At 39.8% G+C, this 20,177-nt stretch overlaps 1 long non-coding RNA gene across 1 annotated transcript in view; it reads left to right on the top strand.

Moving 5' to 3' along the window:
* Positions 1 to 19,322, top strand: part of LOC309634623 — a 360,017-nt gene extending 340,695 nt beyond the window's left edge. The window contains exons 2-3 of the long non-coding RNA XR_014248254.1: positions 703 to 16,992; positions 17,244 to 19,322. This is a non-coding gene — a long non-coding RNA (uncharacterized lncRNA). The remainder of the gene's footprint in view (positions 1 to 702; positions 16,993 to 17,243) is intronic.
* Positions 19,323 to 20,177: the final 855 nt, after the last annotated feature.

Raw genomic sequence — 20,177 nt, 5'->3', positions numbered from 1 at the left:
TAAGAAACTATGGATTTCTGTTAGGAAACAGCTCTCCATGGGTTTCTGAATATCTTGAGAGCAGAGGTACTGAATGCCTTTTGTTCTGAACAATCCATTCAAGGATGTTTGATTAGTGAACAGCTCTGGAAGGTAGAGACAATGACTCCCCCCCTGGAGCAAAGGATGGGCATGCTTACTACCCATTATAAAAGATTCAGGTTCCCGAAATTCAGGGTTCCTCTCCTTAATACAGTCCACTGCAAGTGTAGGCATCATCTGGGCCTCTTCCTCATGGCCTGTAGGAACTGGGGCCTCAGGGCAGCATCACGAAAAAATAATATCGATGCACTGGTCACTGCTATGGTCATGAATGATAACTTATCCTTTGTCTTTAACACAGGTTTTTGTGTCTTATACTAGCATCTGTGAAACTGTGTTGGCTAGCTTGTTAGCTTGCAAATAGGGTAAAATCTCAGATCCTTCCCATTTCTTAACAGTTTTAGGTGATGAGGCTTGGACGCTGAGAGAGACATAGCTTTCTGCAAATGGAAAGATGAAGGCCTTATCCACCAACAGAATTTGAGGAAAGTCCATGGGAATTGGTAGCAAACATATCGGCCAGATTGTATGGTCAGCTGGGAATGAAATGGCCCTCCACTGTATTGCCTGTTAATGAGGAGCAAGTGAGGAGGGGGTTTCAGGAAGAATACCAGAAAGTAGGTTTAAAGACAGATGCCTGAACAGTGTCCTGGTTGTTATAACTTTCCCCCAGGTGATGGAACTTCTTCACCATGTTGGAGGCACTGTCTATCTTGGATCTCAGACTTTTGTTGGTTCCACTGGGGAGCCCCAATAATTATAATCAACACTTTCTTTCAAGGGACACCCTGTTCACCCCCAGGACTGTACTTGTTGTGTGGAAGCCACACATTAATTTTTCTACATCCAAGATCACAATAATTTGTACCCCAGGCGTGGTCATAAGAGACTCAGATAATTATGGAGATCTCTCTGAAACAGGGCCATCCTTAGTTACTTGGAAGGACTTCCCAGAGGGATAACTGACTCATTTATGCACACTCTGTGATTGGTAATCCCAATGATGTGAGTCAATTAATCAGAAAAAGTGGTAAGGTATGTATCCCTGAGTTTAGCTAAAGTGATCAGTGATGCCACCCTAGCCCTAGAAGGCAGTCAGGTCTGCCTCAACTCACTGGCCAGAGTTGTTATAGATGATAGAATTGCCCTAGAAGGCAGATTCTGAACTATCCCTAATACATCCAGATGTACCTGGATTAATGCCTCAGACCGGGTAGAAAGGTCAAATCAGAGCCTTAAGGAGAAAGCTGCTGGCTTTCTAAGGTAGACCCTGATGGGGACTTCCCTGACGGTCCAGTGGTTAAGACTCCGCGCTTCCAATGCAGGGGACACAGGTTCGATCCCTGGTAGGGGAACTAAGATCCCACATGCCACACATGGCATGGCCAAAAAAACAAAATCAAGACAAAAAAAGAAAATAAAAAAGATCACAAGAGACAAAGAAGGACATTATATATTAATAAGAGATTCAAAACAGCAGGAAGATATAACAGTTATAAGGTAGACCCTGATGGTTTATGGGATTTCAGGAACCTGGGGGCCACGATTGAAGTCACTACTGCAGATTGGCCTCACCCTGCTGTTCGGCTATTGGTGACAGTGCCTTAATTAAATGTTGCATGAGACAACTTGAATGACACCTTTGTCAGATTAATCATAGTGGTCAACAGAATCATATATCCATGTAAACATTTCAGTTCTGCCAAGAACGTGTGGAGTGGATTGTTAGAAGAGGCAGGTCTGCCGTAGCTCTGAGTGTCCTTGCACTTTCTTGCTGAGTATGCCAGATTGTGAGGCTTCTCCATCTCCTGAGACTGAGCAGTTTCTGTGGCTGGTCACACAGACAACTAAGTAGGTCAAGGTGACCATATCATGGCTGTCGTGTAACTGCCTGCTCTCAGGGTAAGGGAGACTGGCTTGCTGCTGCTTGCTCAAGAAGCCTGCATTCTTGGTCTTTAGTTCCTCTTTTGCAGTGCAACCCACTCGGTGTACAGATGTCATCTGGGTCCATCACATATTTCCCCCGTGGGGCTTGGGGGAAAGAGCAACTGACACAAATATGTTGATGCTCATGCCACTCGCTGTGCTGTGAACAGTGAAGCACTTTGTCTCTGATCCAGGAGTCTCTTGACTTCAGCCAGAGTCCATGAAACTGTAACAGGTTAATTTGTTACATTGCAAGAAGGAATACAATCTCAAATGCTTCACAGTTCGTAAACATAGAACGCCAAAACATTGTTAACAATGAAAAATTTTTCCTTATGCTGTGAGCCTATAGATATTTTACATCCAACTCGAGATGAATCCTAGATTCTTCTTTCTGATCATAGGGGAAAAAATGTAAAAATTCCCAGGAAACTGCACATTAGCTTTGGATGGGTTTAATTGGAAAACTCCATCAGATTGGTAGTTAGCAAAGAAAACTGGATATGCTCTTGTGTCATATCCCATTTGTGCTAATGTTAATACAAAAAAGGTTGAGGTATTAATCAAAAGCACTTGAATAGAATCACAGATTATCCAAGATTCAATATCTTCATGAGCTTGTACAGAGAATGCTGATAATCTGGACTACATATTACTCAGCAGCAGGGGAGGTTAGATTATGCCAACTGACGTTTTCTTCACCTTCTCTTTTTCTCTTCTAACTGACCTTGTTTTCTTTTTTCCAGTTTTATTGATATACAATTGGCATATGACCTTGTTTTCTTTTTCATCCAAATTTTCCATTGTGGTGCCCAGAGAGATTACCACACCTTCCTTAATATAACGACTTCCACCTGGGTGCACACAATCATAGGGGCTGCGTTCTTTGCTGCTGCTAACTCTTTTTTTCTATAACAAAGTTTCATCATTTTCTAAAGCATTACGCTTTTCACTGTGGACCCTGGCTTAGTTGTGCTAGTAGCAGTCTTTCTTCACAGGATCCTCAGTTGCTGTCCTGGTATAATTTAGCCACCTTGCTTTGTGGGAATAGTTTGATATTAGTTATATATTCTATCTGTTCACATAATAAATGTGTACAGTGGTTAATATATTAGTATGTTCAAAAGCATCTTTCAGGAAAAACTTTAAAAATAAGATGTTAAGGCTTGAATTTTTTTTTTCTCCATCAGTTGCTTTATAGTTTGCCTTTACTGCATTTCTTTTGTGATTGTAGGTTAATTAGCCAAACATTTTCACTTTCTTCTTAAGCTTAAACAACTAGTACTTGAACTAATGAGGTTCAAGAAAAGATCATGTTTAAAGATAAGACGAATAATATCTAAAGCCATATAGCATTTTCCTAACCCTCTTCCCTAACTCTCCATGCTTATCCTCCACCATCCTCTATTTAATTTATATCTTAGCATCTATATTTTTTCTTATGCTTATTCATATTTATCACCCTTTACAAAGTTTTAAGATCCTTGCAAACATGTGTGTTATTTCACTAGGGCTGCCATAACAAAATACCATAGACTAGGTGGCTTAAATCATAAAAATTTATTTTCTCACAATTCTGGAGGCTAGAAGTTCAAAGTTAAGGTGTTGGCAGGTTTGGTTTCTTCTGAGGCCTTTCTCTTTGGCTTGCAGATGGCTCCCTCTTGCTGACACAAGGTCATCCCTTTGGGTTGTCTGTGTCCTAATCTCCTGTTCTTATAAGGACACAAGTCATATTGGATTAAGACCACCCTAAGAACCCCATTTAAACTTAATCACCTCTTTACAGGCCCTGTCTCCAAGTACAATCACACTCAGAGGTCCTGGGGGTTAGGGCTTCAACATATGACTTTTGGAGGGACACAATTCAACCCATAATAAGAGGGAAACTTGTCTTATTTCTCTTTGGATTTTGGATGACTAAAATAAATGTACACAAGTTATGTCCTAAAATTAATCCAGGCTTTGTAACATATCAAAATAGCCCCACTTATGCTATAACTACTTTATATAAACTATACCAAAAGAACTTCCCTTGAAACTTCCTAGACAAGAGTGCTACACTAGTCAGGGTTCTTGGTTGCCAATTCTGGTTACCATAAGCATAAAAGGAATGTATTAGAAGGGTACAGGTTGCTCACAAAGCTGATGGGAAAGCCAGAGGTACGGGCTTGGAAAATTGACAGGCATCAACCAATGTAAGACAGAGCACAGCTAAATATTTCACTTGATGGGTCTGGTTAGGATGTTGCTTCCTCATTGGCACTGAAAACTGTCATTGTTAGCACCACCATCCCCACCCCCAGCTCCAGACCCTGGAATCAGCTACCACTGGTCACACCAGAGTCACAGATTGTCCCTCCCTTCTCTGTGTGTTCACTTCAGGATGAAAGTACTGGGCATTGGAGCATCCAAGCATATGTCTTATGCTCCAGTCATCAGGAATTCATGGGAGCACGTGTCTGGTGTTTTTGGTGGGAGATGGGAGCTTGGCTGCTATCAGAATAAACCAGTGGAAGACTGCCCAGACGTAAGAAGAGAGTCAAAATGCTGGTCAGCCAAGAAATGTCCACCTTAGATCTTAGCCTCTCAATACAAATGACATATAATTAACTTTGATGGTTCTTCTATGTTATCATACTGATAGGCTCATCTTTCTTTTCATAAAGTAACTTGAAAACCTTAATTTTTATTATAAAATATTCAACTGGAAAATGAACCATTTCTGTAAAAAGTAAAGAAAAATTACTGTTAATCTCATAGATATCAGATCCAACTTAGGTCATTGTGATGGTTAATTTTATGTGTCAAGTTGGCTGGGCCACAGGGTGCCCAGATATTGGGTTAAACATTATTCTGGGTGTTTCTGTGTAATGGTTAATTTAATGTGTCAACTTAATTGGGCCACAGGGTGCCTAGATATTGTGTTAAATATCATTCCAAATGTTTCTGTGAGGGTGTTTCTAGGTGGGATTAACATTTGAATCTGTAGGTTGACTAAGGCAGGTTGACTATTCAGCTGAAGGCCTGAATAGAACATAAGACTGACCTCCTCCTGAGCAAGAAGGAATTCTGCCAGTGGATGGCCTTCAGACTTGAACTACAATATTGAACCTTCCTGGGTCTCCAGCCTGCTGACCCACCCTGCAGATTTTGGACGTACTAGCCTCCATATTTACAGGAGCTAATTCCTTAAAATAAATCTCTTTCTGTAGCTACACACATCTTATTGGTTCTGTTTCTCTGCAGAACCCTGACTAATACAATCATATTAGAATACAATAGAATGAGTGCTATGTCCCTAAGAATAAGCCGTGTGCCGCATAACTGAAATCTGGTGCACAACAGCTCTCCTACAGTAAAGCTTTCTTTAAGCTATTAGGAAACTGTAGAATTATAGAAAAAAATAACTGAATGGGTAATTTAACTTATATATTTTGCTGAGTTTCCCTCTACACTGTATTTCCAAATACAGACATTTTATTGTGCTTCGCTTTCCTGTGCTTTGCAGATACTGCGTTATTTACGAATTGAAGGTTTGTGGCAACCCTGCATGGAGCAAGTCTATTGGCATCATTTTTTCCAAACAGCATTTGCTCACTTCGTGTCTCTTTGTTACATTTTGTTACTTCTTGCAATATTTCAAACTTGTTTATTATTATAATGTTTATTATTATGGTCTGTGATTGGTGATCTTTGATATTACTACTGTCACTTGCAGAAGGCTCAGATGATGGTTAACATTTTTTAGCAATAAAGTATTTTTAAATTAAGGTATTTACATTGTTTCTTTAGACATAATCCTATTGCACATTTGATAGACTACAGTATAGCATAAACATAACTTTTGTACGTACTGGGAAACCAAAAAAATGCGTGTGACTCGCTTTAGCATGGTGGTCTGGAACCAAACCCGCAATGTCTCCGTGGTATCCCTGTACTTTAAAACTACTTATAGCAGCCAATAAAGATTTTTGCTACTCCCAGTGGAAAATTATTCAGTATATCCGTAATAAAGATTTACCAGAATTTAGCTTAACTCATTTTACTCTATTAAACAAAACTTTTCCATAAAATTACTTCCCTTATTACTCACTGCTTTCCATTACATTACTTATGTATACTCATTGACTAGGTAGAGTTGAAGCAGTCTTAATTATTCAACTTACTTTTATTTCTTCCTTTAATTATCATTCTACTAAAGTTTTAGGATAATAAGAAACACCTAAAATTGTAGATTCCCTAAAAGTTAATCTGCAAATTCAACTTTGGTGTAATAAGATTATATTTTAAATCATTTAGAAAATAACCTTGATGGAGTTTTCTGATTATAAAAGTGCTTGTCCTAAGTATAATACTTAATTGGTGCCTAGCCAAATGCTAATGAATTTTTCTTTCCTTCCTTCTCCCATCCTCCTCCCTCCTTCCTTTCCTTTTCTGTTTCTTTCAGGACTATCTATACTTTCAGTACTACTTTGCTAACAACATAGATATGATCCTAGAATCGTTTCTATAATGTGAATTTTTAAAGATATTATAATTTTGATCCCTAAAAATTTGGAATGTATTCTACTGGGAAAAAATGTAGTAAAATGATTCTACTTTTCAAATCAAAGAATGTTTGATGACAACTGTATAATTTTCTGATTAATGTTCATAGGTGAAATGTTAGACAAAAAGAACTGTGCAGTTGATGATAGTGGGAACATAAAGGCACTGGGGTGTACAGTGGTCCCTTCTTGGCAGTGCAGTCACTTTCTTCTCACACTGTTCCTTATGATCTCTCAAACAGGTGTTCTCATGCTTCAGTGTGCATAAAAATCCCCTGGGGGACTTACTGAAAATGCCAGTTCTTTGGCCCACTACCTAAATTTCTGAATCAGAAAGTCTGGAATAAGACCAGGGAATCTGCATTTTAGCAAACTCCTCAAAAATGATTCTGATATAGGTGACCCAAGACCCACACATTGGGAAACATTACCAATACTTGGTATCTAAATATTTTCCTGCAGATCATTGCAATCCACTGAGACTTTTGGCCCAATTTTTCTTATTGACCAAATCATTTAGTTAACTAGGTAAGTTAGTGGAGCTGACACCTGCCTGTTGCCACCATTGTGAAACTGACTAGGTTACTTGCAAGTAACATTTAATGCATAAAATTTTATATAGAATTTGAGTTTTATTTTCTAGGAAAATGAAAACTATAAATAGGCCAAAATTTTTAAAAATCATCTATCATCCATTTCTTTCCAGCTTGAAATATCCCTTGTTAACATTCTATTGTATATACTTCCCTACTTTTTATTTTTTATTTATTTTTATTTATTTTATTTATTTCTTTGGTTGCACTGGGTCTTAGTTGCAGCAGGCAGGCTCCTTAGTTGCGGCATGCATGTGGGATCTAGTTCCCTGATCAGGGACCGAACCCGGGCCCCATGCATTGAGAGCTCGGAGTCTTAACCAGTGTGCCACCAGGGAAGCCCCATTCCCTATTTTTTAAATGCATATGTATCTATGTAAGCAGGTAAGAAAATACATTATAAGATGAAAAGAGAGACTTAGTGTTTGTATACTGCTTTATAAATACATACAGTTTTTAAATTTCTGTATAAATTCAAAACCATTTCATGAATAACAAGATTTGTTTAACTGAACCTCTACTAGATTAAATACAAATCTTTAGCTCTTATAAAACAGTGTTTTCTTTAAATCTATGATAATAGATTTTTATGTTTTTGTCCAATATTTACCTTAAAAAGCTTTTGATATATAGTTATCTATGTTTAGGTTCATTAGAATTATATCATAAAACTGTGCCTTTATGAAGCATAGGGGAAAATTGTAGCTATGGTTTTTGTCTGTCTACCACTTTTTCCTTCTCTCTTCTGGTTCTTTAGGTGAACTGCACCTGTAACATCCTATTCTGCCCCCACCCCGCCACCTTGGATCATGATCCTGAAAGGGTTGTTAATCACCTTGCCTCCCTTCTCCCATTCCAGGCATGTGCTTGTGATCCAAATTGGACCAGAGTATTCCCCCAGACATTGCTGATAAAGCAAATTAAGAGACTTATTTTATCTGCTCTTGGCTGTCTTCCCTGGCCTTAAGGAGAAGGCTGTTTGTACAAAGAGCAACTGAGAGAAATATAGAGGGAAGTAGAAAATGATAGATGATTGATGTTTAGGTAGATAGGCAGATAGATAGCTGGATGGCTGGAGGGATGGATGGATGATAGATAGATAGATAGATAGATGATAGATAGATAGGAAAGATTTGAACCTCTGTATCTAGCCATGCCTGAAAGTTACAACTACCTTTGGACTCCCTAGTAATAGAGGCCAATAAATTCCCATTTTTTGCTTAAACTAGTTGATTTGGATCTCTGTCACTTATAACTGTAACAGCCTTGATAATACATGAAGAAAGTTATTTTAATATCTACATATACATTTATTTCCTATCATGTGGTTCATTAATTTAAAACATAGGATTTTTGCTCTTAAGCTTACATGATTTATCGCTAGCCTCTACCTATCTAAACATCCAACTTTGTAGGAATACTGCACTTTAAGGAAAGATGTTTGTTTTAGACACTGAAAATTTGGATTAAAGAACTAAAAAGTTTGTATGTTCTCACATTTCAAAATGTTATTCTGTAATATTATTTTAAATGCTTCTCATGTGCAATGAAAATATGGTTTCAATTATAAAAATACAAATTATTCATAGCTTTTTATGAACACATATTCTGCAAAAGACTATTACATAATTCTGTTTGGAAGTTGCACTTTTACCTTTTGTGAGGACTTACCCGGTTGTATTTTCACCATCTTCTCATAGCACTTGCATCGTTTTTGACACAATTGTTGTGCAGGAGTGTACAAAGCTAAGGAAGTAGGAATGGCATCACTTTATAAATTCAGGATACAAATACTGTTTCATCTCTTATTTTTCTACTTTCTAGTTTGAAAACTCACATGCCATATTTAACAGGAAGCATAGTGTCCCCTCTTAACATCTTTCCTCCCAAATCGTCCAAGAACTCTGAGAGATGACCAAGTTCAAAGGTTAATCCTGGCAAAGAGATGGCACTGAAGTCTGCAATAGCTCATTATTGCCACAAAGTGTCACGGAAAAGTTTGCATGGACTGATCACCCTCTGCTACAAAGCAACACTTGCTGGTCCAAGCCCCTGTCCAGAATCCAGGGCATCCCTCTGTACTGTATTCCCATTTTCTGAGGATCGCTCATTGCTTCCCAAAGCACAACCAGCCTATGAGCATTGCTGGATTCAGAGAATCTTCTAGGAGCAAGAAGATTGCCTGTGCCCAAACCAGCCCTATCCCATGAACGCTTAGGTCCCTCTCTTCTTTTAGGGGGTTAGGGAGAGCTATTTACTTTGACATAACTTTTAACTTTCAGAATAGTTACAAGGATAGTACTAGAAACTTCTGTATACTGTTTTGCCAGATTTGCCAATTATTCACATACACTTCTTTTTTCCTGAACCATTTAAAAGTAGGTTGAGAACATTTCAGTGTGTATTTCCTGAGAACTAAGACATTCGCTTACATAAGCAGAGTAGCATTATAAGAATTAAGAGACATAATATTTGTAGAATACTATTATCTAATCCAGAGTCTATGTTAACATTTCTCAACGATCCCAATAATATTTTTATAGCTATTTTCACCCCCAGTTTAAGATCCAAACCAGGATCATGTGTTGCATTTAGCTGTGATGTCTCTTTAGTCGCCTTTAATCTGTAAGAGTTCCTCAGTCTTTCTCTTTCTTGTTTTAATTTATTAATTAATTTATTTATTTTTGGCTGTGTTGGGTCTTCGTTGCTGCATGTGGGCTTTCTCTAGTTGCAGCGAGCGGGGGCTACTCTTCATTGCGGTGCGCGGGCTTCTCATTGCGGTGGCTTCTCTTGTTGTGGAGCACGGGCTCTAGAGCACAGGTTCAGTAGTTGTGGCGCACGGTTTTAGTTGCTCCGAGGCATATGGGATCTTCCCAGACCAGGGCTTGAACCCGTGTCCCCTGCATTGGCAGGCGGATTCTTAACCACTGCGCGACCAGGGAAGTCCCTCTCTGTCTTTCTTGATCTTGCCATTTTTGCAGAGTACAGGCCAGTTATTTTGTAGAATGCCTTTCTCTTTGCGTTTATCTGATGTTTCTCATTATCAGATTCCATTTTTTACAGAAATGCCCCTGCAGTGATGGTGTGTCCTTCTTAGTATATCATATCAGGAGATGCATGATATTCATTTTCCTCATCACTGGTCATGTTAACTTTGATCACTTGGTTCAGATGGTGTCCACAGGTTTCTCCACTGTATAGTTTTTTATTCTTCCCCTTGTAAATAGTAAGCTATTTGAGGGGAGATACTTTGAGATTCTCCACGGGTTTGCTTAGTGTTTCTTGCAGCATAGCGGCTGAGTTCTAAGAACATGCCAAGATAACAAAGTGAAAGAACATGACATTTTTGGTGACCTTGCCTCAGAAGTCACATAACTTCACTTCTACAGCACTTTCTTGGATGAGGCAGTTACAAAAGTGTGCCCCAACTCAAGGCAAGGGGATATAGAGCTCACTGCTTGATGGGTGGAATGTCAAGGTCACATTTAAGAAAAACACTAGGGATTGAAAGTGTTGGCAGCCATTCTAGAAAAATGCTGTGTGCCACATTGGGCACCACCATGCTTATTAAATCGTAGCCCTTTTCTCATAGCTATAGCACCCCTCCAACTCTGTGGGCCCACTCTATTTAATTGTAGGCCTCTGTGAACCCTCTTAAGATTGGAATTCTCCGGAGACCTCTGGCCTTAACATCCAGTGGATTTGTTGGCAGCCCAGTGTTTTCGTGTGACCCTTGCTGCCTCCAGCACAGATATCCAGCGGAAAGGTGGCACATTCCTGTAAGCCATGTTGGCAAAGAAGAGAATGCAGCCCAAAAAAGATCCTCATCTTGCCCTCCACCCCAGAACCACTTACAAACAGTGGTTGACTTTACAACCTCCTGTTCTTCAGTTCCCTTTTGATGCCATTTTTATACTCTGGTCCTAGGATCTGGGCAATCTAGCAATTGACTTCTTCCACTCCCCTGCTCTAAGACATCTAAATTCCATACTGTAAGATTTCTAAGGCGGGGGAAACTTTTGGAGTCAGACTCTAGTCTCTATGTTCTACTCCTTGAATGGGCTGAGACTTTTCAAATATCTTATGTGTAAGGTATTTAGTAGTTGTGGGGATGAGAATCTGGAGGAAATAGTAATCCGCCTCAATATATTGATCTAGTCTGATTTAGCCAAAAAAATCTATTTTTAATTAGAGAATATTATACATATATGTATGCTACAAATGGGCAAAAGAGCTAAACAGACACTTCACCTGTGAACATATACAGGTGTCAGGCACATAGAAGGATGATCAACCTTATTAGCCATTAAGGAAACATACGTCAAAATCACAATAAGATACCACTACACACCCATTAGAATGGCTAAAATAAAAAAGATTGTCTATACCAAGTGCTGGCAAAGATGTGGGGCATTTGGGATTCTCATACACCACTGGTGAGAATGTAAAATGGTACAATCACTTTGGGAAACAATCTGGCAGTTTCTTTAAAAAGTTAAACATATATCTACCATATGATCCAGCCATTCCACACCTAAGTATCTATCCAAGAGAAATGAAAGAATATGTTCATACAAAGATTTGTACATGAATGTTCATAAGGGCTTAATTTTTAATAGCCCAAAACTTGAAACAACCCAAGTGTCCATTAACAAGTAAATGGATAAACAAATTGTAGGGTGTCCATGCAATGGAATACCATTCTGTGTTTAAAACGTAATGAACTATTGATATAGGAAGCACCATGAATGAATCTCAAAATAATTATGATGAGTGAAAGAAGACAGACAAAAATAAATACATACTGTAGAATTCCATGTATATAAAATTCTAGAAAATGCCAACTGATCAATAGTGACAGAAAGCAGATGGATGGTTGCCTGGAGATGAAAGAAGCACTGGGGAGAAGCAGAAGAGCGGGAAGGGTTACAAAGGGACAAGAGGAAACTTTTGGAAGTGATATTGGATGGATATGTTCTTCATCTTGATTGTGATAGTGACTTCACAGTAGACACAGGTCAAAGTTCATCAAATTGTGTACTTTAAATATACGCAGTTTGTTGTACACCAACTATACCTCAGTTAAGTGGAAAATAAACAGTACCATGTACTCTAATGCGTATCTCCGTTACACATGCTTGTAATATGAGTATGTTTCAATTCTTGGGCTTAAGGAAAACAAATGATGTTTTTAAGGGACACCTATTCCCCTTATCCTTTGATCTTTCTAGGATCCACATTGCAGTGAATTTAAGTACACTGAGGGTACTTCATCCAGAATGGCCATAGCTACCAGTGTGAGGAAGTCTAATGGCCAGTGACGCAGCCCCTTTGCTGCTGTTGCCGCCATTCCTGCCACTGGGTCCTCTTGGTGCTGGGTGAGCAGAGGCTCCAGCATCAGCCACACGCTATACCCAGAACAAGCTTCTCCTCTCAGTTTACTCCCAGCTGTGCACGCAATCTATTTCCTTTAACTCTACACAGATTATTTGCTCCATACAAATTACCAAGGACACTATGGCCTAGAAAAGCACTGCTGGTAATTGATTCTTCAATATTAAATCATCCCATAAGAGAGCCACCACCTAGATTTCCTTTTTCCTTCTAATGAAAACTTTTCCTTTTATGTTGTTTGTTTTTTGGGGTTTTTGTTTTGAGGGAAGGCTCTGACTAACTCTACAATCAATGTTTATTGTTCTCTACAATCCTTAAAATCCTAGGTTGTAGCATCTGTCACAGATTTAAGGTGACCTCAAACTAATCTCTGAAAACAATGGATGGTTACTAGCTCTATCGCTGTATAAGTAATCCCATTAAGTTTTACAAAACGAAGGGCGGCAAACTCAAATAATATGATGGCTTCACATCTAGGAACTGAAACCGCTATTAACTGTGCAAAAGGCCATTTCTTTGCTATAAAATACTTTAACACTTTTTCCTCAAAGAAGCATCACACACTTCAGGGACAGGAATTGGAAGTAGCCTTGGGACTGCTGGAAGATCAGGCTCTCTGGACCTTCAAGTAATGGGAATTCAGAGATCCTCATGAGGGAGTCCCCCAGAACCCATCCTGTCCCAGTCACCCTTCCCCAAGGGAAGTCGCTCTGTGTGTGCTAAATTCAAAGCACTAAGTCAGGAGTGGTGCATAATCTAGTTAATGGGTAAGTAGAGTCCCATGGTCAGTAGTCAAAACTCGTCAGCTCCTTAATGTTTCTACCATGAAAAACAAAAACAAACAAAGCAATAGGAGGAGTAAGAATGAGCTAGCCATTCCAGTAAGCCCTGCTCATGCTTTGGTGGGCTGCTTCCAGATGGGCTTCTTCAAGTGGCAGAGAGGAGGGAAGGAATTCCTCTTAAGTGATTGCAGGGCTGAAGATGTGTGTTTGCCACTATTTGTCATCCAAAGTTGCCTAAATGTAGAGACAGTGTGAACTCTGCTTCAAAAACTGCTTCATTACTGTTCCAACCACTCTTCAGGGTTCTGTGAGGGTCCATTCCTCCCCTCTGCCACACACTTACCTGCTGAGGCAGGTGCGGGAGCTGGAACCTATCTCTCATCCTCTGTCACATGTGAGAGGCTTTGCAATGGTGACTGTAAAGGGAGTTCTCAGGAGTTCCCAGGCTGCTCACTCCAAGGATGCATCTTCCATTTCTGCCAATACATTTAGAAGATGATGTCAGGCAGCAGCCAGAAGAAGAGCTGGGAGAGCAAGGAGCAGCTTAAGAAGATGCTCCATGTGCCTGCCCTAGCCTTTCCTATCTGCAGTAGCTGTAAGCTTTTGACACCTTCAAGATGGTAAGAGGAAGCACAATCAGTCATGGGCCAGCTAGAAGGCATGGGGTTCTTGTGTCCTCACAGGTATTGAGTTCCATAAACTTAAGTCTTTTTACACAGATATGGAAATTGCCGTGACAGAGTTCCCCACAGGCCACCCAAAGAAGCAATTGCACAGAATGGTGGCACTGTGGCTTCCAGCAGTTTAAATCCTGAAATTATCCAGATTTATGAAAGTGCATCAAATCCACCAAAAAGCAGGAAAGTTTAAATGAGGTGCAATGGATTAAACAGTCTCTAGTTAGCAGAAACCTTTGCCATGGAAGGGTTACTGAAAATCTCAAAAGAACTCGAAACTCCAAATTTAAACATTTATGATTGTCTGTGTTCTGTGGCCCATAACACTGATTGCTAAAGTTGTGTGTAATACTTTCTATTTCATGGTACAGTATTATTCTATAAATTATAGTGTTGAAAAATCTATAAAATAGAACAAGACACTGAATCAGTTAGATACTTTGGGCTGAATGTAATTGAAATCATCACTCAAAATGGCTTAAACAATAATAACATTTATTATCCCCCTAACAGAGAATCTAGAATAAGATAGGCTTCAGGGTTGGTTGATTCAGCAGCTCATCCACTTTGTTGGAGAAGAGCTTCCTTAGATCACTTTTTCTGCCATCACAGAGTCAGCCCCATCCTAAGGCTGGCATCAACTTGGGCAATGGGCTTCCTTTTCCTCATCCAGTAGGAGATAGAAAGGCATAATGGAGTGTAAATCCTTCTCACCAGTCTCCTTGGCTAGCCTTGGTTACAGGCCCACCCTGAACTGGTAACTGACCTTGGGAAAGACTGCGCCTATTGGTTTAGAGTCTAGAGTTTCTCATCTTGAGCTAAGAATGGGTCAAATGTAGAGATATTGACTCCTTTAGGCCTTAAAACTGTCATTTATTCCTGTCCAGAAGCCACTGTCACATCTGGTCAGTCACCTCCAGCCAGAGTGGCCTGTTCCCTTTACCTCATGGTTCCAAAAAACACTATCATTTTCTGTATTTGTCACATCATGAAAAAGGTGAAACAATCTGATAAATTTGTCTATTTCCATATTATATACAGTACGCCTATATGTGGATATCCATCATGTGCTTCCACAATTTGGTATCTTTAATAGAGTATTTATATATTTCATTGTTTAAGAATAGTTAATGCTTGGAAAGCACTCACCCATGTCAAGCAATACTGTATTAATTCATTTAATCTTCACAATAGGTCCATGAAGAGGTACCGTTTTTACACTCATTTAACAGATAAGAAAATTGAGAAGTAGAGAGGTGAAGTAATTTGTCCAAGAAAACACAGCTAATAAGCACTGGAGCTTGTGATTGAACCCAGGTAATTTAATTCCTGAATCCTTCCTCTTACAGTTTGATTGGGGGTGCTCTGGAAGAGATAGTGGTCTAATCCAGTAAGTATTCAACTTTTGTCAATGACCCACAGTAAAAAAAATAAAATTTTTATTATGACCCAGTGCACACACACTGAAAACAAAAAATCTTAAAGCAATACTTACTTTTACCAGGGAGACAAGCATTGGGCTATTTCTATTCCATTCTATTCCATGTTCCATTCTTGAGAAAACTAGTTGTAACTCCCCAAATTAATTCTAGTCCCAATAATGGGTCGTGATCCACAGCTTTAAAAACCCTGGTAATATAATGAGATTGATTACAGTGATGATTAGATGCTCAGCAATCATTTTTGAGCCAGGGCTCTAGTTCTTCAGGAAAAGCAGGGAGATACAGGCAGAAGGGTAAAGGGATAACTGTAGTTACCATGCAAATTAATCTCAGGGTTACGAGAGCCCTGAGGGGTTTTGAGTTGTGAGTGAGTAGCTGGAGGTGGAGATCTGGGAGTCAGCAGCAAATAGGTGAAAATCAATCGAAGCCATGAGGATGAGCTCACTGGGGAAGAATGTGCAAAGTGAGAAGAGACGAGGCCTGGGACAGACCTGTGAGGAGCACCAATATTTGTAAGAGAAGGCTAAGAAGCTCCTGCAGCAGTGGCAGGAGAAGCAAGAGACCAGCGGCTACCCAACATTCAGCTTCCCTTCGTGGGGTAGTGATGTCACCGGAGGCTGCTGCCTGGCTGGGACTGCGTCCTCTGGTCCTTCCTGCATCCAGATGTGGCCACATGACTAGTTCTCACCAATGGAATGAGGAGGAGATTTATGTCACTTCCCAAAAGTGCTTTTAAAAACAATTTGTGCCTTCCCTGCTCCCTCACTCCTGTTTGAATGGGAAAGCTTCTTCAGCCTTAGGGGTTGGCAGAGTCATGAGATGGAAGGAGCTTAGGTCTCTGAGCTCCTCTATAGGGAAAGGTGTAGCCAGTGCAGAATATCTGCACTGGATTGTTAACCTGGATATGAGAGAACTAGCCACTGAAAATTTGGGGCTTATTTGCTTAAGCATTTGTGTAGTGTTACCATAACTGGTACCTAATTAGCCTTCTTACACCCTCAACCTTCTCACCTTAAATTCCATCTTCTGCTCTTCTTTCCAGGTCTGATTCTCCTGTAATCTCTGGAAGAGGCTGCTCTTTCTCCCACAGTCCAGAAACCATGGGGCTTAAACTCCTCATTGCACGTTTCAGACCACCTCACCTTTGAAATCAATGCTGTCCAACTTTTCCTAGCCAGTGCTCAGTAAACAGGGTTAGTACTGTCATTGTTATACAGTCTGCATGTGCTTAGGGAGAGGATTTAAAGATAAAAGAGAATATCAGCCCCGGGTCAGTGTCTATGGCAACCATAAGAAATGTATGAAGTTGTGCACATCAAATTCTCTGATTACCAAGAGGAAAACACCCATTTCCTCCCAGTCTGCCACCTCTTATTTGTCTCACTCCTTCTCTCCCTACCCATCAATTGCCTCAGCTCTACCATTGCTACAGAGGGTGTGGGCAGCAGAGGGAGATGCAGCATAAGACATCAGTGTTGAAAATCCTGCCAGGAAGGACCAAAGACCCAGTGAGATCCTGTAGCCGACTTTCTAATGCTTACATAACCAAGGTATAAGGCTCCAGTTTGCTTAAACCTCTCAATGATATGATAATTTACTGATGATTCAGTTTAGAGCTTTGAAAAACAAAAAACAAAAACAAACTCTTGTATTTCTGAAAATAGTTCTAAAATTCAGTAGTCTTCTTGCATAGCTCGAATATTACCCTGTAATTGGTGATTTAAGGTAAGCACATTTTTGCAGTCTATCTAAAAGAACTTACTTTTCCATAAAAACCGTCTGTTTCTTTGCCACTTATTAGATTTATAGCTGGTTCTTTCAACGCTGACTTTCACCTTGGCCTGCAGACAATAGCAGAATATGAATTCTGGGGGAAGGCCGTCGTAAGCACTGTCTTTCTCAGACAAAGACTGAGAATCCTACCAAGAAGAACTAAGAAATGTTGCCAATCTTAATGCATATGATTAAAGTCACTCCCCCACGACCCTTCTTTTCCTTTTGATTTATTTCTCTAGGTTTACTGCACTTGCCTCTGGCAGTTATTGAATCTTGTGCCACTCAAATCCTCCATCAGATTGCAAAACTGTGATCGTAAGATGGTGCTTTTGTGCTGTGGTGAAAAACGTCTTCACGCAGACACTCTGGGGCCCATGATGCAGCAACGGATAGAATGGATGCCAATAAAGAACCAGCAGAGCGCAGCCTTCCTGAGCAGCAGAACCCTTGTGGGAAATGGCAATGTAAACAGCTGGCCTTTTTTGAGAACAATTATTCCTTCAAGGCCCTGCGCAGGCATTCCAACAAGTGGCTCCCAGGGAGGCTTGGCATAGCTTAGGATCAATGATAGCCAGGATTATTTTATGTCTGAGTGACTGAGAGAAGTAGGACTTGGGTGTCCCTCTTCATGTGAGTTTTATTTTTTAAGAACAAAATAGCAACAAATATGAATAACTGTTAACAGCAAAGATCATAGTTCTTTCTAAAATGAGGATCATATTTATTTATTTTTCTTCTTTTAGGAGTTTTTATATTGAAGTAGAGTTGATGTACAATATTACATAAGTTACAGGTGTACAATATAGTGATTCACAATTTTTAAAGATTATACTCCACTTAGAGTTATTACAAAATATTGGCTATATTCCTTGTGCTCTACAATACATGAGGATCATATTTAGAATGTCCCAGATTGGGATACATTGTCTGACAAGATGTCAGAATATCAGAAGATGGAAGTGTCTTAATTAAATAGTCCCCAAATAATTTAATTTCATGGGTAAGCTTTTTTTAAGGGCTACAAGAAAGCACAATCTCTAAGAGAAATAGTCCTACCACCCGCATAATCATCCTACTGTTTGTATTTTATAGTCAGAGATGCTGCACCCCGGCCAGGGATTTTTTTAAAGTGTGGTTCCTGGCACAGCTGCATCAGAATCACCCGTGTTGATGATTTAAAATAAAGAGTCCCAGGCCCCAAGACTCTGGAGGTGAGACTGGGGATCTGAACTTGTGAGCAGTTGACCTGATTCATCTGCTCTCCAGTGTCTGGGGAGCCCTGCCTTCCGCTCTTTCAGTAAAGGTAACAATAGTTTTAAGAGCCCTGCACCTCAGCTCTCCACTGGAGAGACTCTCCTTCCTCCCAGCTGAGGTCGTCCCCATCCTGCTACTTCTAACTGCTGGCTTCCCGCCTGCCTGCCTGCCAGAGAGAGGGGCTGTGGGCTCCTGTGGGCTCCAGCCCCCCTCCCTCCAAGCCCAGGATTTGGTCCTTCATCTACGCTTTACGAGGACACCCTCTTTTTCTTAAAAGGGGGCAACCATTTCAAATCTCATCTTAAACAAAACAAAAAATCACCACCACTAAGCTATACAAAAGCAGGTTTTTAGCAGCCTTTCGAGCCACTGATTCAGACCAAAAAAAAAGGAGGTCAGTGGCAGCTGGGTCCTATGCCGGTGGGGCTTTCTTATCCTTTCATGCTTAGAGAGAAATACCATCAAGCTAAGATGTCAATTTACTTCTTTTTCAAATTAAAATAATGAGAACTGTGTCTTATTAAGCAAAGTAAAGTACCTTTCTTCTTGGAGTTTTATTTTTGTAGCATTTACAGAAATCTATTAAAAACTTCTTACTCAGTAGTAAGGTTTAGCAATTGATTATCATCATGGATGAAATAACTTTGTCATAAATTTACAACCCAGAAACCCGATCTGATTTCAGCTCCAAAAAATAATTAAGGGCACTGGATTTTGAATCTTGCTCATATCTTACGTGGTTCACAACAAACAGACCACAACCTAGGAATTAGGATTCCACTTTCTACTCACCTCTTGATATTTATAGAACTGGTCGTCACTTTCCATATATTTCAGCTCCACTCTTCCAGTCTTTAGAAGAAAAAAGAAAATAGCAATAACAGTGATAGAATCTCATCTCCTCCAGAGAATTAGTGAGGAAAGAAGAGAGGGAAGAAAGCAAATGAAATGTTAGAATTGGGAATACGTATGAAGAGCCGAATATGAGACGCGATAGCAGCTGGCAAGAGGGGAAAAGGTGGTGTAGAGAACAAATTCATTATCAGAGAACCTGTAAACTGAACAGCATGCAACCTTTAAGAAATAAATATTTTGTCAGTGGTTGTGATAGTGGAAAAGACAAGGATATTGGCAGATTACAAAAAAGGACATGGCAAGACTGCGAATAAATTTTAATGAAAATAGAAATGGATCACCTTCTATTGTCATATCAGAGGCCACAAAGCTACAGGAAGTAGATGCTTCACTAGAAGAATATTCTTCACAGCCTCTTTCAAAGATGACATACACCTACTTCATTCTACATTACATTTTAGACACAAAAATAAGTTAGAATGGAATCGTTTTTCACACTCACAACCTGACACCCTTAGAAACCTGAATCTTATGCCAACTTAGAGCAGAAAGCAAAATTGGAAAATGAGAGCATAAGAAAAGAGCATGAGGAAAGAAGACCAAATAGAGTCCACATAAGGACATAGAGACTTCTGGTCTGTATATGTCAACACAGTTTAGTCCCTAGTCTATGTTAATCACCATCTGTAAGTGGAGACCCCAGTCTGCATGACTTGGTGATAAAAATTCTTTTCTCTGGCAGCAGTTTTCATGGGTTTTTTTTTTGTTAGGAGTTTCATCTCTTTTCCTTCCTGTTATAGAATGACATGGAAGCCCGCTGGCAGAACACATCCATCCACATGATTCTGAC

This window comes from Balaenoptera borealis (assembly GCF_965194805.1).
Source record: "Balaenoptera borealis genome assembly, chromosome: 9".
NCBI classification, from domain to species: domain Eukaryota; kingdom Metazoa; phylum Chordata; class Mammalia; order Artiodactyla; family Balaenopteridae; genus Balaenoptera; species Balaenoptera borealis.
Note: the sequence above shows the minus strand (reverse complement) of the source record. Positions and strands in the feature narration are given on the sequence as shown.